This window comes from Physeter macrocephalus, chromosome 7 (genome assembly GCF_002837175.3).
Source record: "Physeter macrocephalus isolate SW-GA chromosome 7, ASM283717v5, whole genome shotgun sequence".
NCBI lineage: Eukaryota > Metazoa > Chordata > Mammalia > Artiodactyla > Physeteridae > Physeter > Physeter macrocephalus.
Window position 1 is genome coordinate 80,195,735 of NC_041220.1, and position 483 is coordinate 80,196,217.

Here is a 483-nt window from a genome sequence, read left to right on the forward strand (position 1 = left end):
TTTATTGTTTGTAGATTTTTTGATGATGGCCATTCTGACCAGTGTGAGGTGATACCTCATTGTAGTTTTGATTTGCATTTCTCAAATGATTAGTGATGTTGATAATCCTATCATGTGTTTGTTGGCATTCTGTATATCTTCTTTGGAGAAATGTCTATTTAGGTCTTCTGCCCATTTTTGGATTGGGTTGTTTGTTTATTTGATATTGAGCTGCATGAGCTGCTTATATATTTTGGAGATTAATCCTTTGTCAGTTGCTTTGTTTGTAAATATTTTCTCCCGTTCTGAGGGTTGTCTTTTCATCTTGTTCATGGTTTCTTTTGCTGTGCAAAAGCTTTTAAGTTTCATTAGGTCCCATTTGTTTTTATTTCCATTTCTCTAGGAGGTGGGTCAAAAAGGGTCTTGCTGTGATTTATGTCATAGAGTGCTCTGCCTGTGTTTTCCTCTAAGAGTTTTATAGTGTCTGGCCTTACATTTAGGTCT